This window comes from Dipodomys merriami, unplaced genomic scaffold, assembly GCF_024711535.1.
Source record: "Dipodomys merriami isolate MVZ:Mamm:240054 unplaced genomic scaffold, mDipMer1.0.p SCAF_44, whole genome shotgun sequence".
Taxonomy (NCBI): domain Eukaryota; kingdom Metazoa; phylum Chordata; class Mammalia; order Rodentia; family Heteromyidae; genus Dipodomys; species Dipodomys merriami.
In genome coordinates this window covers 11,096,649-11,124,316 of record NW_027206002.1, presented here as the reverse complement: position 1 = coordinate 11,124,316, position 27,668 = coordinate 11,096,649, and positions in this window count along the sequence as shown.

Here is a 27,668-nt window from a genome sequence, read left to right as displayed (position 1 = left end):
GGAAACGGGAACCTGGAATCCATGCCGGTGTTTTAAAAGCTCTAGGTGAGACTGGTTCTGTTATTACCAACCAAGCAGGCGGGTTCTAGCGTCAGCTAATCGGGAGCATCATACCCCAGCCTGCCCCTCCCATAGAATGCAGCTAGAAACCTGGGAGAATGCACTGGACAGGTGTGCATGTTTTCCCAGGCCTAAGTAGTGGCAAGCAGATCAGGGGAAAAGCCAGATGTTGAAATGGCGTCCCTCACTCTTTCTTTCCTGGGGTTCCCTCCTCCCCGACCTTCCCTGCCATCTGCAACTCAACAGCAACCCTCAGAGGAAATGGACAGTGTTGGGGGAAGTGTGGGGAAGGCTAGGAAGCAGTCTTCTAGAACTCTCTATGTCCTGGGCTCACCCGAGCTGTTGAAGCTATGGGGCAGACACTCATAAGCACATTAAATAACTGGATGGTTTTGTCCTTGAGGGACAAAACAATGTGTGGGAGAAGACAGTTGGCAGGTAGAGACAGAAAGGCTAGATTCATTAAATAAAGAATGGAAAGCCACGGATGTGTTCCAAGAAGCAACTGCAAAGACCCTGGAGATGAACGGAAAACAGAATTTCTCAGAAGACATCATGGAGAATTACAAGGCAGTGCACACACAGTGCGGGCCACAAACACACACACACACACACACACACACACACACACACACACACACACACACACACACACACACACACACACACACACACACGACGGTCATAAATCCATTCAAGCCGAGTTTGGTGGTTCTTGCCTGTAAATTCAACTGTCAGAGGTGGTTCCATGCAGCAGATCTGAGGTCAGGCTGGCATGAAGCTGAGACTTGTTCACAACGGGAATAATGAGATGAAAGAGGAATATCAATAAATGAAATTAAAATGCTTTGGGCTGGGCTGGATTGAAGAATTCAGGTGAGAGAGGAGTCAGTGGTTTAAAGACAGGACAATAGAAATTTCCTATTATGAAAAATAAAGACGAGAGAAGTTGGAAAATAACTGAACAGCGATGACTATCAAAGCAGAAAGCATGAGGTATTTTTTTTTTCTGACAGAAGCAATAATGGCCGAATATTTCCCAAATTTGGTGAAAGAGTTAAATCTACATATTTAAGAATATCAGCAACTCCCAATCATGATAAAATTCAAGAAATCCATGGCTGGAACAAGTTCCAATTGAACTGCTGGAAAAAAAAAAATAAAGAACAACATCTTGAAAAATAATGTTGGAAATTGTTGGAATGACTGAAGAAATTCTTTTATATTTTCAGAAACCATGAAGTCCAGATGGAAGTTCCAAAGCTACTTGAAGTGCTAGAAATAAAACTATTGCAAGCTTAAGAATTCTATATTCAGCAAGAGTAACCTTGAGGAATGAAGGGGAAAGAAAACAAGAATAAAGAATTTTTAAAATTACGCAAGTTGAAGGAAAACTTAGATACTTAATTGCCAACAGATCTGCTCTGATGTAACTCAATACGTTTAGAACAGGAGAGCATTGATATGACTCTATAATCCTCTTAGTTATTTTTCCATTTGACTAGAGAAAGTCTATATATGTTGTGTAATCCCAGGAAACACTGATCTGCTATGGTAATGAATAAAAACAGTGTTTTCTGTTTGCTTTTGTTTTTTGTTTGTTTGTTTTCTTCAATAGAGGGCTGGTAAAGTTTAATGACCTTGTTTTCATAGTATCCAGTTTTAGGTATCTTATTAAATTTGCAATAAAAAAATTAGAGGTAGAGTCTTTGAATAACTCTTACGGAAGGGAGCTGAATATTCTAGCAACACAAATATAACACGGCTCTTGGAAAAGGCTTTTCTTCCTATCAAGCGGAAGCAAGTCAATGTTATCATGCTAGTGGATACAGCTGGGATCCCCGACTCTAAATCCTACCAGTCTCCGAATCCCTTCATCTTGCAGAGACCAGACAATCTAGAAAATCTATCTCTTGAGTTAGACCAAAAGATGTCCTTAGAGAGATAGTGCCGGTTTAAGGCCTAGACGTTTACTTGAGTGAATTCAGCCTTGATTTAGATTACAGATAAAACCCATAAGGAAATAGAGATGGGAACTTATCTTCATACTAGTTTGAAGTTTTTAGATATCTTCTCAGAGTTTCACGTGCACACATTTGTCCTCTGTAGAACCAGTATTTCGGGGAAGTCGATGTTTCCAAGAGACAGTGAAGAGGCCAGCCACCAGCCTTCTTGATTCTTTCTCCTATTTTCCTTTGCTGACCATTCTTTCTTACAGCATACTCTACCTTTCACGAGGCACCTACAACCTGCTTAAGGATTCCTTGTTTCTGTGGAAATGCAAGAGCTGCTTAAGACAGAAAATCAGTCGACTGCAAGGTGCCGGGACTGTATTCATTAGGATGTTGTGACTCAGTGTGGCTCTCCTGTGCTAGGACGTTCTACAGCTGATCGGAGACTGCGTTGGTGATGGAATATGGAACTAACTGCCATAACTTCTGGTCTCACCCACACAACAGGCTCGACAATAGGTAAATGTCTCCTTGCATATTAAGGGCTTGATTTAAAAAAAAAATCCTCCCTGTTTCAGCACAGACTTGTGAGCTAAACAGAGCCAAGAGAAATGGCTACCTGGGCAGATGCTCAGATTACACTGCTTTCTCAGGCGGTGGTGGAAGAGCTGGACCTTCATTTTACTTCAGTGATCAAGACCTGTGGGAGTGTTTTAATAAAACTGTTTATGATCGCGTACCTCGGCTCGGGAGATGCTTCCTGCCTTTCTCTCCAAACAGAATGACAGAATGAGCTGTGCTTCCCGTGACGTGTCAGAAAGACAGATCTCCCAAGAAGAGAAAGTGGGGCGCAGAGGTGGACCACTGGTGCCCGTCTACTCCCGGGACCCCCAGTGGGGACAAGGTCTTGTGAACCCGACTCTCAGATCAAGTGGGAAGTGGCAGAGGTCACAGACTGGCCCAGATGGCCATTCCACTGAGCAACCTTGACCTCAGGCCCCCTCCCGTCCAGCAGACCCAGCTGCTGTCTGTCTTCTGGCCTCATTCAACTCTCTCTGCAGATTTCACAACACACTCAGTCCACACAGCAAATGTGGCCAGGGCATTGTTTTTTTCTTTTTTCTTTTATTTTCCCCCCTCCTGCGACAGAAAACACTAGAATGCTGCAAACATTCCCCAAAGCCTCCAACCGCTTCCCCATAAGAAAGGGAGAGAAAATGAACAGCGCCCAGCCAGCTTCCATCGCCAGTTCTATTGGACACGTGGGCACAGAAGGTCCTGCCTAGGGCTGATCTCACTTGGCTGTCACACACCGCCCCGGGAAGTTCCCACCTCGAATAGCCTCGGCCTACAGACAGAAGGTGTGTTCTTCACCAGTGTGCGCCCAAGGGTTCACGTAGGTGTGCAAATCCCACAGATTATTCCGCTTACCCTCTGGTGGCAAAGGTGTGTGCGCTGGACAATGATTAGGCCTTCCGGGCACAAATGCGGAGATGAGAAAATGTCTAAATAGATACGCGGAGCCTGCCAGGTGGAGTCCAGCCAGGAAGCTCCATTAATGGGTCAGCAGTGACCCCCCGGGGTTGTGTCTACAGCCAGGAGAACTTCTTTCGGAGTTGGACTCTGCACCTGTAGGGTGTGTAGCTGTGTGTGTGTGTGTGTGTGTGTGTGTGTGTGTGTGTGTTTGTGATGGTAGGCTAGGAAACAGTAGCCGAGATATCAGGGCCGGCTCCAGACTCTATTGTAAGTGGCTAGGCTTGATGGGAAATGAATTCACATCCTGATTAAATAAAAAACAAACCCAGATACTTGCTGCCTCAGTTTCCCCAATAGTCAGATGACGAAGGTCCCGTGAGCAGTAAATGCCCACAGCACTACTCCTGGTACCAGGGCTCATTAAGCATTAGTTATTATTAATAAACTTTCATCATGACTATTAATAGTGTAGTACGCTTGAGAACATGACTTATGCATTCCGAGCCTATTTCCTCTTTCGCGGGGAGACAGGGGGAATAGATTACAATGACAGAACGCTTCTCACGCCAGCGATCCACGGCTCTCTACGTCCACGATACAAATTCCCAGGGTTTTGTCGCTCCGCATTCCGGAACGCCATTCCCTTCACACAGAAGTCGGCCAGGAGGAGCCTTGTGCGTTTGTGGATGGAGCATATCCATGGGGGGGGGGGGGCGCTTACTTTATGTAAGGGTCCAAGGTAGGCCCTGGTGACATCAGTATCACGACAGATGCAGGTGGAGAAACTGAGGCACACGCAAGGTGAGGGATCTTTTTCCCCATGGTGGTGGACCAACGTGGACGGAACCGTCGCTGCCATGCCCAAACTTCCATGTCCCCTCTGTGTACCCAGCACCTACCACGCCACACCAACAGGGCCCAGAAGATGCCCAGGCGGGTGGGGGGAGGGTTGTCCGCGACTCAGCTCCCATAGCCGAGGGGAAGGAGAGGGGGAGCCATGTCGGGCTAATTTATTTAGTATAAATAATGTATTCCTTAATTATCTGCCACATGATTAAGTAATTCTGATGTAAATAATTGAAACCCCAGGGAAGGAAGGACACCGAGCGTTCACAGCGCCGCGGTCTGAAAACGGGCTTGCCCAGAAGGTCAAGTGGAGAGATTCACCTCAAGACTTCACGGGTGTGATTCGTTCATCCACACTTACCACCGGGGGTGGGGAGCAGGAGTTGGTGTGGTGCCCCGAGTGCCGGGCACGGGGTCTCTGGCTGTGGGGACACAGGATGAATCATGCAGGCTTTGACTCCGAGCAATTCACAATCCAATGAGAAAGGCAGTTCATGACTCCCAAATTCCATTATATCCAGCCAGCCATGGGGACTGGAGGGGGCGGGGAATCAGCTCCCAGGAAGGCTAACCTGGGACAGATGCTAGCCCAGGGCTAGACCAAATGGAAGAGCCAGCTCTTGGGGGGGGCAATAAGTTAGAGGAGGTTGCCACAGGACCTTTGAATTAGCCAGTACTTAATTCAGGAAAAGATATGCCCCCCCTGTGCATCAATGAGCATCGACTTCAAGCTACCGGTGCTGTATTTATTTCTGTGAAAGGCGTTGACAGCATTGCTCTCAATAACTTTTTAGCATCACCATAAAGACTAGCTGGACAGGACAGGCCCACCAGGGCCAAGGGAAGGTGTGTGTAAATGCTGGTTACGATGGACAGGCTTCAGAGAAAAAATTCCTGTGCTGTGTCTCTACCTCCTTGTAACTGGGTGGCCAACTTGGGGCATGTCACTTCTGCCTTTTAAGTTTCCTTATTTACACAAAGAAGATGGATGATGATGTTGATGATGATGATGATGATGATGATGATGATGATGATGATGATGATGTCTCCTTTGTGACATCATCATCAACACAAATGACAGGACATGATGAATACACAAGAGAAAGCTCAGAAATAACAAAGGACTAGCCTCTACCGTTCACAGCGCGAGTACTGATGACAGTTACTAGAAGGCTCAGAGTATCTGCTATCCTCAAAATAAAAGAAAAATTAACCATCTTCTTGGGACTAAACAAACGGTCTCTGCACATTAAGGCTGTTCCTTACATATCATAACATGCTAGCCACGGTATACACACATGTAGAGTATCATGAATAGCACACAAGGAATTACAGATTTAATTTATGCAATGTATAGAAGAACAGAGACTTCACTAGACATATCTATGACTCCCCTTTGTAATGCAGAATAAGGTATTTACTGGAAATACTACAGCTTCTGCAAGCATGGTACCAGGTGTGAACTCAGGGCCACATGCTTGCTAACTCAGCTGGCATTCTACCACTTGAGCCACACCCCAGCCCTACTTTGTGCCCTGAAGATGGGAGTCTTGCAGACTTTTCTGCCTGGCCTGGCTCAGATTTCAGCCTCCCGAATAGCTAAGATTACAGGCATGAGCTACTGGGACGCGGGCTCAGAAATACTCATTTTTATCATCTGAAAAAGGGGCTCCATTCCTCTCTCTTAAAGAAACTGCCCGAGATGAATTCTGTGCAAAATGAGAAGAAAAGAAAACAAGAAAAGTGAGCCGAAAGGCTCTGCATCACAGCCCAGCTCTGCCCCAAAGCTCTTCACAACACACCCAGTTGCTTTTTGCCCCTTCCCACGGTCCCCTTTGTTTGGTAAAACAAACACGAGGAAATCTCCCACTGTAGCTGTCCGGAGGCGTGTGGCTCAGTGGCTGTAGACATATTCATCATACCACAGTCCGTCTCCGGAACACTCTTAATCTTCTCAAGCTAGAAGTCTTGCTTCCTAAGCTGCCATTTTCCTCTTGTGGCCCTGGACCAATAATCCTGTCTGTCTCTTCGATAACTGCGGTAAGTGCAAGTATTCCTTCAGCACCTGCCCTTCCCTGTCTGGCTTATTTCACTTGGAGAAAATATCCTCGTGGGTCATCCACACCGTGGCTTAGGTCCCCTTCCTGTTTAAATGCTGAGCCAGAGTCCACGGTACACCGGTGCACCGCATTTACGTATCCGTTAGCACGAGTTGGGTCCCCGTGTTAGCTACTGAGGGTTGTTTCGGGTCCACTAAGCTTGTTGAGAAATAATGGTGAAGGAAACCTGATCTGAATAAAAATACCTGGGTGATTAGACACCTCTGTGTTCCTTCATATGTCAAGAGTCTTGGACGGTGGCTGAAATCCATTGTTATCTTTGGCCCAGGAAGAGAGCCTGGTTGTGGGGGGCATCGGGATCCAGAATCCTGGGGTGCTCTTGTTCTCTTGTTGCTGTGTCTTCATGGGATTGATCAAGCTGGAATACACACTCAGGAAATTGGCCTGGCCTTTTCTCCCTCCGTGTTCCTGAATCTCATAATTAATGATTTCACTGGGACACTGGCTGCTCCCCCCAGCCCCCCACCCCTTTCCCCTGGCACAGAATGCAGTCTCTGGAACACGCCGGTGCCCGGATCATCACACTTCTCAGTTGATTCCCAGTCCTGGCCGTGGAAAATCGTGAGATGTGCACGAGCAATCCGAAGTGTCTCAAGCCCTCTCCGGCATGAATATCAATTAGGGGTTGGTAATATGTCACAGAAATTAATTCTGGCTTTCCTGGAGCTCATGAAGACAACCAAATACTCGCGACTCGAAGCCAAACCTGAGCAATCGGGCCTCGAAGAAGATGGTCGCTGAACTGCTCCGGGTATCAACATGGCAGGGGGCACTGGGCAGAGTCACCAGGGTGCCAACCACTGGCCTTCCCTGCTATCGTCCCCAGAAGAGCCACCTTCCCCAGGGACACCGTGGCTGACCCACTCTTCTACCCTTCAGGAGAGGACAGCCAGAGATCTTGAGTGAATTCCACACAAAGATTCTTCCCATTGGGCAGAGTGTCATTTTTCTTTTCAAAGGAAATTTAAAATGCTCTTACCAAAAGAAGGGGGAGGCGGGGGACCGATACTGGGCAGGCAGAAACAACAGATGTCTACTGCAGCAGGTCTATTCCGTGTATTTCGCCAAAAGACCAGAAATCATGCCACCACACGTAGAGCAACGCTCGCAACTTTGTGTGGATTCCCGGGGCTTGTCCACCTCACATTTGGCTGACTTTGCCCCCTATGAGCCTCTGTCCCAGTGAGCAACGCCTTCCTCTTCCAATGTCACTCCCGCTGTCTAGTTTCTATTTATTTTTTATTTTTATTTTTTTTTGCTTCAACCAGGGTATCTTCGATAAATATACTCAGATAAAAAAATGCAACCTTCCCTCACTCCACTGACTGAACGAATATCAAACGGTGCCAGGGAGAGAACCTGTTATGAACCTGTTTATGATAAAACTGTCCAAATTACTTCGCATTATTTTTAGTTAGGGGTGGGTGGAGGAAATGGGAGTATTTTTGTGAAGCGAGAGTTGACTTTTATTGTCATATTCCACCCTGAAGAGATATCATATATCTCTCCTCTAATGAAGTGCTTTCTAGAAAGTCAAATATAGTCTTCTCTTTCCAATCTGTAGATGTCACCTATCGCTATGGAAACCCAAGGTTTCTTGATTTATAAGTCTCTCTTTTCGTGAGAAAAGTAATTTCAGCTTAATTTACTAATGGATTTTTACTCCATTTACAATAACAGATATGCCTGACCACACCCCTTTTTATTAAAAATCTGTAATTGGAATTCTGTAAATGAAAAGGTTATTTCTCAAAGACTGAAATGTAACATATAGTAGGGGAATAAAAGGGGAAAAAACGTGAATAAAGAAGCATATCAAAGTCAAAATACAGTAGAAACTTCAACGGCAATTTCTCGAAAAAATATAACATTTATCTTAAAAGATCAGAAGATAAGCTCAGAATAGTAATGAGAATACAAAAAAGAAATACGTTTTTTTTTTTCAGTCAGAAGAATGAAAGTCTCAGGTTCCACGGAGCCTTCTGCTCAAGAATGCTTGTATTTATTTCTTCTTTGTTGTGGGAAATCCTGGAACGTAGATTTAAATAGACAGTTCCAAATGGTATTTTGACACATTATACCAGGGCTAGATATGCGCTAGCTTAGTACAGTTCCTGCTTGATTTATACTAGATGCAATGTTGGATCCAAACAGCTACAGAAAAATTCTCACTTGAAACAAAGTGAGATGTCCTAACAAATCTCGTTGTCTGTCAAGTGGCTGTGTGTTTATCCCTTCACAAAATCAACAGGGAGGCTTAGCGGGAAGAGAACTGGGCCAAGGAAGACTTTAACTTCTATTTATTATTAAGCGCCCTGGTTGATGTGCTGTACGTCCTTCGGCAAGTCGTGGACTCTCTCCGACTCTTCCAGGCTTCCAGGCCATTACATTTGATTCTCTCAAGATTAGGGAAGACAAGGGGACTAAAGGCCCTGAAATGAATAAAGACATAATCCAATGTGGGGACTGTCATATACAGGACCAGATCAGGACAACGTCTTCCCAGGCAGGAAGACAGGGAATCCGGTCTCTCTAGAGTGTTGTCTGTAGCATATGGTCCCAGAAAGATCAAGGAAGGCCAGAGAAGAGAAACCCACCAATAGGAGCAGAGTAAGTACGCCGTGCCATAAAAGTCACCAACACCAAACATATCCGGCCTCCAAGGGAGGAGCAGAATTCATTCAGAATCCCATCACTTACTTCTTAAAGTTTAATTTCCCTAATATTTATATCCATGGTTATCCCTCAGCGTGAGCAAGTAGAGTACCTCTCCATTCTCAGGACCAGTGACTACATAATATTCGGTGCTGTGCAGCCATCTGGGGGTTCCATGGAAACTTCTTTCTCCTTCCCAAACTCCAGGACTTGATGAGAATTTTTCAACCATCCCCAACCCAAATCCCTCCATGTCCTCTCAAGGATATGGAGATGAGAGCGATTACAGAATGTGAGGATCATGTGATGGATGACATCAGCATCTTCTAGATTTCCCCACATCTCTTCAACCTCTACAAAGCAAGGATTCCTTTTCTCTGATTCTGGAATCGTACATGGTTACCATGCAAAAGGCCTACTATTATTTTCAGAAAGTCTGAGTTTAATAGCTTCTTACACTTAACCCCTAGCCCATGATGCTGCCCAAATTTGTTTTTGGCCCTTTCAAACATTATTTCAAAAAAATTATTATTCTACAAACAAAACCTCAATCTTACAAATTCAAGCAATTAAAATGGTCATGGTATCCTACATCTATAATCTCATTTCTCCAGGAGATACGGATTGAGGGGCTGGTGGGGTCCTAAGTTAGTGAGACCTCCTACTTAAACCAACCAGCCAAGGATAGTGGTTCCTATCTGTAATCTCAGCTGCACGGCTGGTATACTTAGGAGGATCACAGTCCAAAGGTCGGCCTGGCCAAATGCAAGATTCTATCTAAAACAAAACAAAACCAAAAAAACTAAACATAGCCTGAAAAGCATCAAGGAGTGGAGATGGTGTTCGGGTGACTACCATGCACAAGCCAACAAGTTGGAAGGAGGTGGCCACTGCCTTCATTCCTCACTGCCCGTTCCCTGATGCAGTGGTCTGCCCCCAAGGCCCTTCCCCAGCTCCACGGCAGAATGAGTTTCCAGGTTCATGACATGAACTTTCATAGTCTTCATTCCCGAACTGTCAGAGCAGCACTCAGCGGATGATCACCTACACTCCTACCTAAAGGATAGAAAGCTCCACTTCCACAAGATACACACCAATGCCTATGTTTAACCAAGAAACACTGAAGTCAGGAAGGAGAGCGATCTGGCTCTCAAGACTGTGGGCCCAACATGGACAACTATGACAGAACAGCCAAGAAGAGCCTGAAAACGACAACAAAAATCTGAATATTTCGTGCTACAGGAAAATGATATGAAAATTGAAGGTTCATTTTCAGGGGGATGGAACCATGATTATTTGTTTGCTTACTATCCGTGGCTTCTGGTCCCAGCAAGCTCACCCTGTAGCAAGCGTACAGTCTTTAATATATACACGGAGGCTCTTTATCACTGACCTCTGGTCCACTTAGCAGAGTAGCCTAGACAACAATCATAGGATTTCTATCACTTCTAACAGGAACTAAAACCCAAACAAACCAACTATTTCTTTATGATACTGGATTTCATGATAAACTTTGGTTGAAAATTCCACTTCTTCAGGAACCATTGTTTCCCTCTTCTTTTTTTTTTCTCCCATGTTGAAAGAGAACTTCCTGGAGGGTCGAGACTCCATCTTGTTGACTTAAAACAGATATACTACTGGCAATAAGTAGTCTGGAATGATATGCCAATTACATCAAATGAAGCTCATGTTAATCAGATGGATTCCCCCTTGCTTGCTTGGCTTACTCAAACTTCCCGTTGCCCATTGCTTCCTATTATCAACAGCTCCCAGTGAGCGTCCTTCTACTAACTGAAGTCACAGATGCAATCTTCTGTGACATTTACGTCATTACCCCAAGTGCTCTCACAAACAGAAAGAAAGAAGAAAAAGAGCGAGGGGGAGGGGGAAGGGAGGGAAGATGTTAAATATCACGCACTAAATATAAACTCCTATGTTTCAGAAGAGTATTAACAACCTATGCCCAAACACCATTTGGAATTTCCAACATGGGGTGCTTTTTTCACTAATTTATAAGCCATAAAGTAATCGTCTCCATATTAGCTTAATTATTAGCACTGTTCAGAAACTCGGTATGTTAGCCTTTGCAGATTTCACTTGTGGAAATTACCTATTTTTATCCTTTCCCCCTTTGCTTCAGAGTTGTGGTAATGTTGCTCATTTGTTCTTTGTGGATTCCTGTAGTTAATACTGTGTCAAGAAATATCCTCTCTCAGTTCTTCATCCATAAGTGCGTTCATGGATTTCATTTATTCAAATTCACTTAGGTTTACACTTGACCTGAAACCCCTTTGTATGTGCTTCTATCAATGGTGTTTCTCAACAGAGTCAACTACATCATCTCCTCTGGCCCACAAATTCATATTCCTGTAATCATTTTCACTTGTTACCTTACCTCTGAATTTTCATATCCCTCTAGTCTATGTATAAGTTCTTAGTCAAGTACTACAGTCTTACTAACATGACTCTGACGTGCATCATCCTATCTGAGGATGCAAGCTCCTTCCCTTCCTCTTTATTTTTCTTTTATTGATTTAGCTGTTTTATAGCTGTAATAATCCCATATAAATTTTCATGAAACTATCAAGTTCTTCAAAAAGTCCATTGTGAATCTTAACTGCAATTGTCCTGACCTAGCTTATTGGAGGATCGTTGACATTATAGAAATTTCTATCAACTAAGCCTGCTCTATCATGGTGATTGTTTATCGAGTCCTTTGGGCTTTATTAGAATTTTGAATGTCCTCTGTAGATGCTAAGGACAGCCTTGGTTAGGTTAATGTCTAGGTACTTTCTAATTCTTACAGCTACGGTGAATAGAATCTTGTTTCTTTTCTGTGAAGTCAATGTTGCCAAGAAAACGACCTCCAATATTTAATAAACAAAACTTGGGGGATGTTATTATGTCTGGTAGTTTTTCTATGGATGACAATATCAACTGCACATAATAAAAAAATCCTCTTTTCTTGAACATTTAACTTGCTAATGGTTTCCTTTTTCTTCATGGCTCTAGCCAACTCTGCTAGTGTCCCTTTGGAACAGAAAATACTTCTTTTGTTTCCAGTCGTAAAGTGAGATCCTTTAAAGTTTTGCTAGCAAGCAAATCATTTGCTGCATTCACACCAAACTTGGAATGGGAGAAGGCTGATCCCTTGAAGTCCCCATTTCCAGATATGCTTAGAAAATCAAATCATTCGTAGGTGTGGAGACCTATCCCAGAATATTCTTGTCTGCAGTGGGAAAACCATTCCGTGTGCTTTCTGCGTGGTTTTTGTAACGGGTTGATAGTGGCGAACGTGACTTGTGCCGTGACATTGTCAGCATCCTATGAACTCTCACACCAATTGTGGACCCCTAGGGAAGCCCAGAGTCAACAAGAAAGAAAGGACAAAAATGGGGGATGGTCTCGTACCCTCTCCCCTCCCCGGCAGTAAGACACACAAGCACCAAGCAGCAGAACTGAATCCTTCTCTGAGCTCCCTGACAGGGAAAGCCTGTCAGTGAAGAGAGTCACTGGCTCTGAGGGTGTCCGTCACTTTAGATGGCGAAGATGGCTTTTCCCAGGAGTTGACTGTGGCTGGCGGGGAGAGGAAGGGGGTCCCGCAGGGTGCCCTGGCTGGGAGCAGCTCCTTCTCGTGGGAGAAGAGGAATACAGAGCTGACTCCAACCGGCAAACTCGCCAGGAAAGCCAGCAACCCTGAGGACAGATCTGCCCCTCGCCACCCCCGATTTCTCCCTTTGAGTTATGTTTTTGACAGCTCTGAAGAGGTTAGCATCTCATCTTATTTTGGCTCCGATTAACCTTGTCTTCGGTTTTTCAACTTTTACTTTTAATATTTACTGTGCTTTTACTTTTAATATTTGCTGCATTGTTTGCAGCAAATGTACCTTCCTGTAAAGAGTATTTTGTTGAGATTTTATTATTATTATTATTAGCACAGTCTGAAATCCTTTGGCATCTGTGATAATTATCGTGGTTCTTGTTGGAGTTGGACGTTTAGCTTTATAATCTTCATTTTTCTGTGTTTTAGTTTCTTCCCCATTCGTTTGTCTCATCTGGCTTTGTGTTATATAAACAAGTCCTTTTCTCCAGATATTCAAAGCTGGGCATCTTGCATTTGAATTCATGTTTTCTGCTATTACTTTAAAACCTAACATCTCTTCCCTCTTAATAATGTCCTAAATTGGTCAACGTATCTTGTCCTTGGTCTATATTTGTAGTTGTAGATTGTCCTGAGATGTGATGAAAATACATTTCTGTTTCCTTCCATGGACTTGTAGCTTTTCTTAACCACTTTGGTCAAGTGATGGAAATTATCTCATTCTTCATATTACTGTAGAATCTTCCTTGCCTCGCAGGAATCTTTCTCCTGTGTGTACGCCTCTAAGTATATTTCAGTGTGGGTCTTTGTTTCAAAGAGAAAGGATCTGCACCCCACCGCATGTGTTGACAGGATTAAACACAGACTGTTAGCTTAAACTTTACTTCTGCCAACCCAGGGTACTGTTACAAAAGGCCAATGTCAGTCTTAACCCTGCTGCTCTATAAGTGATTTGTGCATCCTCTCTGGAATTCTTCATTTGAGACCATCTGGTGACACAGTCCAGTCTGGCCTTGAACTTGTGATCCTGCTTGAGCCCTCCCTCCCCCTTCCCCACCCCTCCCCACCACCCCAAGTACTAGGATCACAGAGATAGCATCATGCCCAGCTTCTCTGGAATGATCATCTTTGCCTCTTTGTCCTTTAGTTACATCATATCCGAAGTTTGATATTGGCAGTCACGTATCTCTTTCTTAATTTTACCCCCATTTGCCATGACAGCGTTTAACTTTTTATGATCCTAGAACAATTCAATTTAATTGTATTTTTTAAACATATTTCCCGATTCCCCTTTCTCTTCTTCTTCCTTCTTCCGGATATTTTCAGGACTCAGGTTATCAGTATCTTTATTTTCTGAGACCCCTCTCCGCGGACGTTCCTTTTATATTTTCCATCTCTGTGAATTTCCCGCCGCCTCTCCTGGAATCCACCCATCCATCCAGGACCCTCTAAATCTCCCTGTCCTGCTCTTTAGTCTAACTGCTTAGTTTGTTCTTCCCGCCATGTTTTTCACTGCAATGTTTCCGCTTGGTGCTTTTTTATGCTCTTCTTGTTTCTTTGCATCGTTCTGCACACCAAGGAGATGGAAGCATCCTCCTTTGTCTTTTACAACATGTGTGGTGCTTGCTTTAACTTGTTCCTCTCTGTGCTCTGTGTTGGGCCTTGCTTGGTGGACGCTGGTACCCTGAGCCCCTTCCTTTGCCAGCAGTCAACCTCTCCCAGCGTCTACCTGTGTTTTCTGCTTGCAAAGAGAGGCCTGGCTCCCTGTTGCTTCTGCCTGGATTGCAACAAGAGGCTGAAGGCCTGGATTTCGGTGCCTTTGGGGGAAACTAGGGAGTTCAAGGCGACAAGATGCAGGGAATGGAGCTCCAGAAGCAATGGGAAAGTTGTCAGGTGTTTCTACTTCCAATGCTCCCGGACCACTCAGGGATGAGCATTCCACCCGCAGCCTCTCCTGGAGATGCAGTACTGAGGACGGGCAGGGCCCAGGGTCCTAAGGCTTCACGGCTGGGCATGGGAGGAACGGAGAAATCGCAGCCTCGGCTTGCATGGCGAGCCTGACAGGGTTTATACACTCACACCAAGACGCAGCTCCGATGTCGCTATCATCTCAGCCTCGTTCTCTGCCGACACGAAAGCCAACGTCTTTTAGTGCAACTCGGGACCAAAGCAAACCTCCTCCTGTTATTTTCCTCCTTTTCTCCATAAACACCATGCATTCCAATTTCCCAAGTCGGCAAAGCCAACCTCAGGAAATCCTCTGAGCTTCTTTGTAGTTCTGCTTTGTAGTTCTCCAATCCATGGCTCCCTGTAGATTCCACAATGCCCTCAGAGGTCACTTGGCGGGGAAGGTGGAAATCATAGCCAAAGCCAGTCTGTTACGTCAGCAACCCTCCATCCCATAGTGTCCTGCAAGGCCCGCCTTTACCTCTCCAGGTCATGTCCCTGGGGTGGCGTCAAGACGCCTAGGTCTCCACATCTTGGATCAAACACTCCCCATCCATTCTTTCATCTATTCTTCCTGCAGATATCACTGAGCCATGAGCCACACCAGCCATGTCACAGGTGCTCAGGGCGCAGAGATGAACTGGAGTCAGATCCAGACTTGGAGCATTTGGCCAGCCAGCATGAAAGGACCCTGGGAAGCCTACCATAAAACTCCTCGGAAACACGTGAATTACTTACGTGAATTGCAGTGGCGATTAGAATGAATTCTCTCCTATCCTACATAACTCAAAAACATTGTTTTTAATGAGCGATTATTTCTATTTCCCAGGCCTTATTTCTCATTGTTTAATTCTTTGAAAATAGCATTTCACATTATTGAGGGGAGGGTTAGTTCATCTGCAGATTGCTGTGCCTTCTGGGATACCTTCTGTTCCCAAAGGCTGAAGCAAAACCCAAATTTACTAATGAACTGCCAAAAATTTCATCTCACAAATTCCTACTCATATTCCATTACCATAAAGGCTTTGTAGTTATTACAGCAATGAGTTTATAGCCTGCAAACCAGGACAGGGTGGTTCCAACTAATTTATTACTTATGCTTCTCACAATTTAAGGAAGAAAATAACTCAGTAGGCATGCATGCGCAGATAGGCACGTGCAGATATGTGTGTGCGCGTACATGCTTACACATCTTGTGTGGGGGAGAGAAAGAGAAAGAAATAAAGGCAGAGACAGAGAAGGGAAAGCCACATTTTTTTTCTTATTTGGCATTGAACTCTTTTTCTGTGAAACAACAAACGACTGATTTTATCTTTGTTCTGTGAACTCATCGTGTCAGCCACTGGAAGCTCTTCTTTAAGTCTTCATCTGTTTATTCATTTGAAACATGCTAATTTGCCACTGACGACACGCTAGGTGCTTTGGCAGTGCTGAATATGTAATGTTGCGGTGGCAGGTTTGCAATGGATCACCTTAACCGCGCTGAGCTACGGGTCTCAGAAAACCCTCTCTTCCATAATTCTGGGTAGGTTGAGCCACAAGAGATCTTGTTAACATTCATCAGATGAATGGTCCTCCGTAAGACAAAATGACAAAATTCTCCATTACTGAGCATGAAAAGTGGGGTCTCATTTAACCCCCCTCTCTACCTGACCAGCTCTCCTCTCCTCTTTTCTCCTACTCCTAGCAAACGGTGCCATTTTATGATCATTCTTTCTGAATCCCACCTTGACCTAGTACATGCCGGTCCTTTCTAAGAAGACGGGATGCTTCTCTTGTCCAGCTTCTATTGTCAGGTCTATATTACTGTCCATCATACAACACTGGCTTCCCAGACTTCCACCACGCCCAACACCGCAGCACCTTTTCTTCCCTCCTCTCCCCTCCCTCTTCCTCACCTTCCTCTCGCCCCTCTCTCTCTCCCCCCTTCTCTCCCCTTCCTTTTTCTTTCCCTTGTTAAGAATGGACCTAAAGGCCTTCTTCCCTTCTTCCCTCCTTCCCTCCCTGTCCCTTCTTCCTTTCTTCTGGCTGGACTGGAGTTTGAACTCAAGGCCTCACTCCTGGCTAGGCAGATACTCTACCACTTGTTCCATCTACTCAATCGCTTTTTGCTTCAGTGACTGTTTCAGACAGGGTCTTGCACTACGGTCCTATCACCATGCTTCCCATAGGTCAAAACGCAAGTGGAGACCACCGCCAAGCTCCTGCGTAGCCTGCTAACAGCAGACTTTCCTACGTGTGGGCCTGGCCTCACCCTCCCCCCTCCTCTCCCCTCCCCCCCTTCCCCGGGCAAATGTACTGGCACAACAGATGTGCGCCACTGTACTTGGCTCCTCTTGATTTTTTTTCCACGCATGAATACCACCAGTGCTCACAGCAAATGCTCCCACTGACTGAGCGGGCCACCGCCACAGCCTCCTCTCCCCTCTCCATCTCCCCCGCCTTCGGCTGCCCTCCGAGCCACATGGGGCCCACGCATGCCCAGCTCTTCTGAGCTTTTCTGTAACTCCCAACTCTTGCACAACTGCAACCACTACAAGGGCAAATGCATTTTGTGAAGTATTTATTTGTGTCTCAACAATGCCCAGCAGATCGCGAGGAGTGCAGTGTCTAACTAGATTACTTAATAGTTTATACGTCTCTCAACTATGAAATTAGAGGTGGCTGGGAACCTAATAGTAGAAAACCAGAAAAGAATAATTAATAGCTCCCTGATAATCAATAAAAGCAACCTGCCTGCGTAGGGGATGTCAGATATTTCTGCTTTCTTTCTTCAACGCCATCAGAAACTCGTTGCTACTCCGAAGTCATCCTGAAGCTACTACATATTCAAGATGCAAATTAACAGTAAGCTATCTGTGAAAAGACTTACATTTTTCTGTCACTGGCAGGATATTTCCATAACATATATTTTAGAGTAGTTATAGATTTCAAATTCTTAAGGGGGTAAAATGAATTCATTACTTTCATTAAAATAATCTCTGTGTTATCTTGCAGGTGACATCTAAGTAACATTTATTACAGTGTGAGACTTCTATAAAGAGATTTTACAATAAGAATTTCTGATGTGAGCTAGGAAAAACAATCCTTCTAACTTTCTTTTGAGTCTAATAAGAGACCCATTATTACTAAAGATAGTCAACTAAACTTATTAGATGCATAAAAATGACACCAAGTACCAGAAATATTCTTGGTGTACAGATAAAATTATTATGTAATGACATAAGAAGCTAAGAGTGCTGAATATTTGAAGTAATTTCATTTATTGGAATCAGTGGGTCCACTGCTTTACAACTAGAGAATGGGGAAAAAAATCAGTCACTGAAGCCATAGATTCTCTTTCCTTACGAATATGAGTTGTACATTTCTCCCACTTCTTTTGGCTCTCAGACCATGCTTCCTTTTGGAAAGACCCACTTCCATATTTCATTGGCATTAGCCTGGATTTCTTAGTTTGAGACTCACAGTAGAAAAACATGTCAAATTTTTCAGAATTAGGAAATCAACAGTCCCGAGCCCTAAGAAATCAAAATGTTTTCTAAATGTCCACTAATTATGTGTATATTTCCATTTTAGTACCTTGTATGCTAATTCTCTAAGGAAAGAATTACTAGTCGATTTATGAAATAGGATCTTAGTTATCAGTCTATAATGAACATTATTCGCTTACTAGCCTAAATGCCTATTGTCATAGCAAATGTCATTGTGTATAAATAATGGATAAAAGTGGACTTTCTAATACATCACTGAATAACAAGCATGTTAGATTTCTGTGTGTATGTGTGTGTGTGTGTGTGTGTGTGTGTGTGTGTGCACACGCATGTGTGGACCCAGTGTGCGGACCCAGTGTGTTTATGTGTCTGTCTTCACTAGGGACAAAGTAATGAAACAGAGCTAGTTAGTGAGTCTTCCTGACAAAGAAGCAAATAGTAACCAATGGGGCAGGGTCGGGGGGGGGGATGGGGGGAAGGGAAGAAGGGTGGGCAACCTCTTTCTAATTAATGACTGTTTGCAATCACTACTTGTTGTGTGGAAGCAAGAAGTCCAGGTTGGGTGTTTAGCCCGGGCACTTACCATTTGATATCATACAGCCAATGTAAAGAATTCTCCCCTATCAATTACTTACTACAAACAAACTATCAAGTCACTTTGAAATAGTTAAACAAATCCATATATTGATATGTTCTGGCATATCTTTTTTATGCTTCATTGAGCGGACTTGAAGTTGATGCGGAACAAACTGTGTAGATATTTCTGAGATCTTAAAGTCGGGGGGGGATTCTCAAAGGAGAGAGGGTTCTGATGCATTACAGAAATGCTCGGCTCTCCTATCAAAACAGAAAAACATGGGAGCGTTTGTCCAGGGTCCCCAAATTAAGGATGCTTCTTAAAGCTTCCATTTCATTAAATTGCAAGGCTGTAGAGAAGTGTCCTGGTAAAATATTGTGATTAACACAGAGGAAACTTAACAGACACAGCTATTATAGGTGAAAGACCGCTAATTGCCATCTTCCCAATAACTTATTGATTTTAATCAAATCTTCCCAGAGCAGCATGCCAGAGGCAAATGGATAACGAGATACAGGCAAAAACACAACAATGGAAGGAGTAAGATGGAAGAAATTATTCATGTTTGATTTGTACAAAATTGAACAAATATTCTTGATCAGAATTTATACAAATATAGATTCGTCGGGAAGGTGCTATCTAAATTGCCTCTCTCCAAGTGTATTGAAAATTACCATAACTGTTAGCATTTTTAATTATTTTGATCTGCTGAAAATAGATTAAACTGAATGGGAAATTGGCTTATTAAGGCTTATATATTGGAGTTAATATGAAATGTTCCCAGCCACCGTGTCTTGTCTAAAAGGCTCTCGCTATCTCTGGGTGACAGCGGTGGAGGGAGGGCTGGGGAGGGGGGGGAGTAATGGGTTTAATCCTCAGAAAGCAAAGAGTTTGGAAGTGGGTGTAAGTGACCCTTGCTTTCCTATCACTGAAGCAACATGTTAATACAATTGGGACTGGGACTGTTTCACATGAATGAGCCACCGGCCTGTGGGGGTAGACAGAAGCAAATTTTTGTAGGGGCGTGGGGGCGGGAATCTTGCGAGACTAAACTTAACACTTTACAGACACATGGAGAACCCTTGAAATCCATCGTGCGCTACAAGAACAGCTTCTCAGGGTGAGAACACTGGTAAGTGCACACTCCGGGAGCCCTTGCAGAAGCCACCAAGGCGCTGGCACGGACTGCTTGTTTTCTTTGGGAGGTTGTTTTCTTTGGGGGGACATCTTATTCATCAAATGATGGACACTGGACCAAAGACAGAACTCAAAGAGAAGTGAAAGTATCCTCTTGGTAGAAGATGGTTGCCTTTACAAAACAAAAGAATAGCGTCAATATTTCAATTTCCAAATCATCTGCTTATTTCAAGATCTAACAGAGCACGAGGTCGTTGAACAGCTCAGGGCAGCGTCGGTCTACTTGAATAATACTAACATTTTGCAGGTAGGTAGTTCTTCATTGTGGGGATTGGATTTGGGGCTCCCTTATTGTCCTTATTAGCATCACTGACCTTCATCCACCAGATACCAGCAGCACCTCCTGCCCAGATCCATGACGACCCACTATGTCTCCTAGTAGGCATTTGTCCAGGGGGGTTCTTAGTTCTCTCCTCCATTCTGCATCTCAGAGGACTGCCTGCGAAATTTCTGTTTCATTCTAAACGTTAGAAAAAGAATACAGAAATTTGCCTCGTGGCTCTGAGAGCTGGGGAGGTTTGGATCCAGGAGAACGCCACTAGTCGTGTCCAAATTTGAAAATCATGAGATTAATTGACTGTAAGACACAGGTAGAAAAAAAAAAAGGCTCACCACGATATCTTGAAAAGGCAGATAGAACTTAGAGATCATGAAGTAACAACTTCTGGTGAACATCCTAGGGCCAGAATCGAATCCAACAATGGCAAACGCTTCCTAAACACCTGCCAAGTCCAGCTGACTGGTCCTGCTTGATGGAAGTTCTACATTGAGAAGGATTCTGTGGCTGCGTCCAGGCTCAGCAGGAGAGCGCTCAGTGATGGATTAGTAATGTCTACTTGAACAGCCCCAGGGGACTCATGGGACATATTCCATATACCAGCCCCATTCCTTCTGCGTCCTTCCGACTGATCTGGAGGCTAGACTATTTTAAGTACCCACAGAGACCACGGTATGCTGGTTTGGGGTTATGCAAATTAAGACATCAAAGAAGAACATGAAATCAAGGTCATTTCTAAATACTAAGCCTCTAGGTTTTGTGTTAGACTCTTAGACTCGCTACTGAATGGAGTAACAGTTCTAATCTTCAATATCCAAGTGCTCTGTTAGTCTGGCGCCCTAAACAGAGAAAGGTATAATGGGCTTTAAAAACAACCACACAGTCACAACGCCTCGATTTTCTCGAACTACACGGTGCTTCTAAACGAAGGAGAACTCTTTGTGAGATGGTGTGATTCTAGCATCCAAGACAGTATGAAGAAATCCTTGACCTGGACTCCAGTGTGTACTTAGTTTCTAACCATAATTTGTGAGGCACTGTGGATTCTTCTGACCTTCTTCAAGGCTGACGGTGGTTGTATATACAAACATGATCCTGGAATGAATGAACCAGAAGTGGCCAATCATGTGCATGGCATGTGAAAGACCATTTGGGAGAGATTCCCCTCAAAGAACAACACTTACTATCATCTCTCCCATAAGATGATGATATACTCAATTTTTTTAAAGAACTGCTTTAGATGAATACTTAGTAGGTGCTGATAATCCTAGTAATGCATAAAATGATTTTGTCTTACCTCCACATTATCCCTTTTCTTAACATTTATCTAGCTAACCTGGCTTGGTCTAGCATTTTGCTTGCTAGGCAAGCAAGCTGGCTAGAAGCCAGTATTCAAAGAGAAATAATGCCTTATGTGGGGATGGTGGCTCACACGTGTAATCCCAGCATTTGGGAGGTAAAATCATGGGGACTGGGGTGTTAACATATGTCATACTCTAAAAGGTAAGGCTTCTAACCAGGATGGTACTGTAATGAGCTCAGCACAGTGCACCCCAAAAGGTACAAAATGGACAAAGATAAATAATCAAAACACGCCTGATCTCAAAGGCTCTTCAGTAGAGAGGGTTGACATTAAACTGTCGATGTCCCTTTTTGTTGTTTGTTTCAGAGTTGCTTTAACTCCTCTGGTAAGGGTAAAATAAAGATGGAGACAGACTGTATAGTTAAATGTGCAGTTCTCTAACTCAAGGCAAGGAAATCCTACTCTCAGGCAGGGATTAAGGTTCATGGATTGTGGCTGTCAAGGTGATATTTCCTGAGAGAAGAGTGAAGGCTTGAGATGCGTCGGACCCACAGGTAGGAGAGGGAAGACCAGCTTCTTGTGAACGAGGCCTTGCAAAGCATTTGGGAAGGAGCGTTTCTAAAGACAATGGCCATGAAAACTCTGTGAGAAAGGCCAAAGAAGCCACTGGCTGGCTGGTTCAAGACCTTCCAGCTATGTCAGGGTCGAATGCAGATCACTAAGCCTCAGCTCTAATAGAGGGCCTTCCCAAGGCCAGCATTCAGGCTGGCCTTTGTCTACTCTGACCATTTTCTGGGAAAAGATTATATTGTTTTCTCCTCCGGCATGCTGGCCAGGCTGCTTGTATTTTGTATTTGCAAAGTCCTAAGCCAGGGAAAGATTAGGTCCACTGCACAAGTTGGAGGTGATTTGGAAATATATCCACCCCATAGTCAACTGAAAATGATGACAGCTTCAAACGGACGAATATACTTTATGAAACACAAATCACATTTGATACTTAGTGGGGAGGATACTGGAAGTGATGACTGACTTCTTCCATTTGAAGCAATCAGAGCTCTGTGTGTGTGTCTGTGTGTGTGTGTGTGTGTGTGTGTGTGTGTGTGTGTGTGTGTGTGTGTGTGTGTGTGTGTGTTGACAAAGCAGAACCAAGTTTAAATCCAATATAAAAAAAAGGTCTAGGACTCAAGAGCAGACATCTTGTGTTGCAAGAAGGGGCTTCTTGGTAACTCAGTGCTGAACATTAATCTGAAGTAAAGTCAAGGACAGAGCTACCCAGGGAATTGCAGAAGTATATTTAGATGCACACTGCAATTGAACTACTAATGTTGGGTAAATGAGGGAGTAAACCAAATTACACGATTCGTTATCAGCTCCAAAGATTTGGAGAGAAAAGACTCCCATTTGAAAGAACACTCTGGGGTTTTTCCTTCCACGAGAAACATGTTTCATGTCATACAGACACTAAGTAGATTTCTTTCACAAAAACTGTTACATTATCTGGGTAAACATGTCAATCAAAGACTACAACTAGCAATTTACAGCAATGATGTTAGATTTAACATCTAGAGAGCAAGATTCCAGTGGGAAATACTGCTTTTATTTACCTCTTTGTAACTAGAGCATTTCTTTTCTTTTTTTTAAAGGTTTTTATAAAGGAGTTCTGAAAAGAGAGTATTTATGTTTTACCAAAACAAATCTTTAAAACTTTGAAGCCTTTTTATTGGATTGCTTTCTTCTTCAATTTAAGAGGTATTTTCACCAAAACATTATTTACAAAATTGTCAAATGCATCTACCCCTGAACATATAGTTTTTTTCTTATAATGAAGATTTGGGAGAGTTATGACAAGGTATGCCATTCTACTTGCTTGCTAAATTTTAATCATTACTTATTAATTTTCTTATTTTTGTGAGATTTTTTTCTCAAACTTAATATTCTATTAAGGTAGCATCTGTTAGAGGAATTATCTTAGTTTTTAAAGCAAATTTTAGCTGATTACCATGAATCTACATAATTAGAATTAGGTCTAATTATGTAGTGTAAATACATGTAATATATTTATAACATATAATGACATAATTATGATTCACAATAATGTTGAAAAACTCCTCCTTAAAATTAGTAAGAAAAATATGCTACCTAGAACCTCTCCAGTTTATTAGCAATTTTACAATGTATGTTTCTCTGCAACTTCCAAAATGGAACTTTGTAGGAAAACATAATTAAAAACAAATATATTTTAAAGTTATTTCCCAAAAAAGAAGTCTACTGAACCTTCATTAGGTCCTAAAGCTATAAATATTCCACATCCTATTTAAGAATACAGCTGAGAATATTAATCTGAGTTAAGCATACATTTCCAAAATACCCTGAATATACCTATTTGGACTATCCATAAGATATACAAGAGCTAATGACAATTATCATATCTATCTGACTCAACAGGATAGAAAGCACTAATAATTATGATGATGAATGTTTACCCATATTCTACATGGAAATATAACCAGGAAAATTGGACACACAGGTGCCACGTTTTACCTTCTATTATAGAACATACATTTAAAATTATAGAATGAAACAATTCATTTGATTCACGTTCAAGTGATGTTATGGTCTGTGATTTTTTTTTCCTTAAAGGATCAGACAATGTATTTTAAGTTTATAAGTCATACAGACCAGGTCATAACTATTCAAGCCCATTCTTTGACCATCTTTAAGCTCTATTTAATGAAACTTTATTAACAAACAAGCAGCTGCTGAATTTGGCCTGGTTCACTTTGCAGAGCTCTGCACTGTACTATTGTGATAGGAAGAATCTGATTCTAGAGTCTGATTTCTCAAGTTGCTATCATGCTTTTACCATGGAGCAAGTTGGTGAGCCCAGACAACTTACTTTGTGGGCAAAACGGAACTAAATAACCACCGTTACTTTGTAATGTTGGTGTAAGGATAAAAATGAAGTAATTTAGGTAAAGAACATTCCTTTGGTGGAGGAATAAATTGGATTTTCAGGATACTGGCCATGTGTATGGAAAACATTTAGTGATCACCACTAGTGTTTAGATTTTGATAGCACACATTTGTTTGCACGTTCATGTCTGAGAAGTATTTGTTTACTTGTTAAAGCAAAAATAACTGCACTGGTACATTATATTTTGAAGGACTCAACATTACTATCTACTAACAACCGTGACCTTATACCTAAAGTATAAACTCTACAAAAATACTAAAGAAAGAACATACTGGTAACTGTCTTTTTCACAATGTGAAACCTAGGGCCTTCTGCATTCTAGGCCCATTCCCCTCTGCCACCAAGCAACACCTCCCAGATAATATATACTCAGGTAATATATATTCATACATAGATAAAACATCATGTCCCAAATATAGAAAATCAGACAACCATGTCTTCATGCATATTCAACCACCAAATAATTGTTTGGTGCATAGTTTAGATAGTTACCAGGCTAAGGAAAGAGATTTTAAAAAATTATTTTTAAATAGGAAATGATGCAGAGAGCAGATAATAATTCAGCATGTTAGTCTAATATGTTTGAAGGGATTTGTGAGACTATTCTAATACATCGTACATGTTCCATTTTAAGGGATGTTCGGGGGAAATTTTCTTTTGATGATCACTGAATACTTGTTACATGATTTTTATTAACAGGTATTCATTTCTGCACCCAAACTACAAGCCTTTATAAGGAGGGGGCCTGTGTTTATATTTCCTACCAGGCTTCCCAGTTTCTGTACGTACGCTACCTGTCAAATCTACATGGTGAAATAAATCAATTTTGCCATTAAGTGAGCATGACAGCCACAGTGAACTCACCAAACTTTTCCTGAGGTCATATCACAAGTAACTGAAGTGTTGTTACAGGTGTAAGCATTCAAAGAGCCTTAGGATTCAAAAATGAAAATCTAACCGTTTGCCAATCTTTCCCAAAACACTGAGGAATAATGATATAATATTTGGTGGGGAAAAAATGAGGCAGTGAATAATTGATACGTAGCTCACTCTAGTAGCTATGTCGTTGAGTCTGTAACAAATGTTCAGTCCATAGAAGTATGGGTATCCTAAGAACTGTGTTTGAAGCCCAGCTGTAGAGAAAGGACTTGTTCAAGTATGGGCGAGTGCATTATCTCTAGGCTTTAGGATGTGGATCTCTAAATCAGGAAGCCTTTCTGAGTCTCAACACACAGGGCCTCTGTCGACCAGACACCAGAATTCTTCACTTCCCTCTGGGTACTATATTCCCACCCAGCAGTTGCTGCAAGGAAGATAGGAGAACTCCATTTGTAACTTCAGGCAGGGAATGTACCCTGGAAGGCTGGAGTTGACCAGGGTTGAACCAAGGTTAATGATAAGCCACACACACTACAGGCATTAGACCAGACGGGTAAGAGTGAGCCAGGCCTCTCTCAACCATGCCCGGGGCAAAATGCTGGTTCCAGTCTCTATACCCGTATCCTCTGGACATGTATTTGTTTTTCTTTTCCTCTCAGTCTCCTCCAGAATTCTCTCTCCCAACCTTGCTCTTCCAGTCTTGAGTCTGGAGGCCATTCCCGTGTTCAAATATTTCTCACATTCATTCCCCTGTGGGCCCCCCTCAGACTGAGTGTGCCAACACACACCCAGGATGCACTGCACACCTGGCTTGCACGCAGCTCAGGCCCAGGATGCCTGCAGTCAGCACGGCGCTCTGCCCATGCCGGGTCCAGGTTTCCCTGAAGTTCACCTGGTCTCCACCCAGGCCCAAGGCTGGGCACCTTTAGCACACATCTCAGAGTCATCTCCTCTCCCTCTCCCCCTCCCCTCCCCTCTCCTCCCTTCCCCCTCACATCCTTTTTCCCGGCCACCATCTGATCTGGGGGACAAACTTCCACAAAATGGCGGGCAGGAAATCCGTGGTGGGATCACCCAAGCCAAGGCTGCCCAGCCGTCGCTCCGCGTGCTGTGCACCTACGTGCTTATGTTGAGAGGTTTGGGGTTTTGTTTCTTTACACCTTGTTTAAATCGTTTTCTGGACTGGATCTGCACCCAAGGCAAGCTCACTGTCCACCCTTGGATGACACGGCCCGTGACTGACAGCTGCAAGCTCAACACACATGCTCCCTCCTCCCTCCTAGCCCACGCCTGTCTTCCGGGCAGCCATTCAGAACGCCTCCCGACACCACAGCAGGGCAAGACCTCCTCTGCGCTCCTGGCAGGTGAGTGTCCTCACACCAACAGAACCCCCAACTTACTTCACAAGTGTCTTACCTTCGTAGGTGCTGTCCTAAATGCCACCGCCGGTATCTGCCAGGGCCCAGTCAGGAAGGTGTGTCTGTAATAGCGAACGTTCAATCAATACAACGTGTCGGGAGCCCCTGATCACACATTCCCCACCTTACGATTGTAGCCAGCAATAGCTTTCTTCCTCCACCCCCTTCTTCTGTGAATAGACTGAAGACGGAGAGATTTCCATCACGGGCTTTATTACAGGAACATTTTCATCAAAGTCGGCTGTGGCCGTTTCCCTATTTGTGGGAGCCGGTAGACCAAGCCGGGGAGTCTGCCACCCTCTTCTGCTTTAACTCATCAGCTCTTATCTTTTCCTTTGTTCTCTGGGAACTATGGGAAGGAATATGGTTGCTGATCTCACCAGAGGACATTTCACTTATACACTCGGGCCTGAGCTCGTGGACACCTTTTAAAATGGTTATTAGTAGGGTAATGAACGGGGGGATCCCTGCTTCCTAAGTCAGGCGATGAGTACATTTGGGGGGAGGTTATTGCCACCCCTTCTTTCACTCTCTCCCACTTCTTCCCTTTCATGCCCACACGCATGTTGTACATTGTCTGTTCACACCTCTGGGCAGGGATTTAACAGAGGACAAAGATGCCCTGTCCAGGTTTAAACGGAGGGCACAAAGTCAGGGTCTGGGCCCCTCAGCGCAGAACATTTACCTCAACAACAAGAAGCACCGAAGTCTAACTTACAGATGGTGCGAAGGTAAAAAGATTCTCCTCCCTCAAATTCACGCCAACTCTGTCTAGTTGAGTAAACTCTGGGATCTATATCTATAGATGAAAATAGATATCTATACATAGATATCTATATAGCTATATATAACATCTACATATTACATATAAATATATTTGTATTATACTTTT